This window comes from Mastomys coucha, unplaced genomic scaffold (assembly GCF_008632895.1).
Source record: "Mastomys coucha isolate ucsf_1 unplaced genomic scaffold, UCSF_Mcou_1 pScaffold18, whole genome shotgun sequence".
Lineage (NCBI taxonomy): Eukaryota > Metazoa > Chordata > Mammalia > Rodentia > Muridae > Mastomys > Mastomys coucha.
This window is the reverse complement of record NW_022196900.1, coordinates 69,299,814-69,300,643: the sequence shown is the minus strand read 5'-3', so window position 1 is coordinate 69,300,643 and position 830 is coordinate 69,299,814. Positions and strand designations below refer to the sequence as shown.

Here is an 830-nt window from a genome sequence, read left to right as displayed (position 1 = left end):
AATGGGCCAGTAAATATCTTCAACAAAATTATAGAAGAAAACTTCCTTAACCTTAAGAAAGAGATGCCCATGAACATACAAGAAGCCCACAGAACTCCAAATAGACTGGGTATGGTAGACAACTCTTTAGCTTGTGGCTTGTTCTCATGATTACTAAATAAGCATATTCAAAGCAGCCAGAGTTAAGACAAATGCAGTTCAACAAGCTGGTTCTTGTCTAGAGAACCAGGGCTTGTATGTGTGGCAGAAACTCATTAAGTGTCAGATCATGAACAACACGCCATTCAAGAACTGGCTCAAATATTACTTCTTTATACATTGTCTGACTATCAAAGCTTTGAAAGATTTTTTTTTCTCTGTGCCTTACTTCAAACACATTTTGTTTTTATTTACATAATGCCACTTAGTATATATATATTTTTTGTTTTTGTTTTTTCGAGACAGGATTTCTCTGTGTAGCCCTGGCTGTCCTGGAACTCACTGTGTAGACCAAGCTGGCCTCAAACTCAGAAATCCGCCTGCCTCTGCCTCCCAAGTGCTGGGATTAAAGGCATGTGCCACCACTGCCCAGCCACTTAGTACATTTTTACCTTGCTCTTCTTTACAGACATGTTATATATTCTTGCTAAGATTTAATATTTGTTGTAGGCAGAAAACATTTTATTATGATTTGTTTCCCTTGGCGTGTTTGGTACAATTCTCGTTGTTATTGTAATTTTTAATGTGGGGCAGAGTAGATATACCAAAGAAAGAAAGAAGAAAGAAAGGATAAATGAATTAAGAGTAAACAGATCGTCCTCTGGAACACACACACACACCGAGAGAGAGAG

At 37.7% G+C, this 830-nt stretch overlaps 1 protein-coding gene across 1 annotated transcript in view; it reads right to left on the bottom strand.

The window, feature by feature from the left end:
* The window catches only part of Faf1 (Fas associated factor 1), a 315,310-nt gene that overhangs the window by 36,513 nt on the left and 277,967 nt on the right, over positions 1-830 (bottom strand). The window lies entirely within an intron of this gene.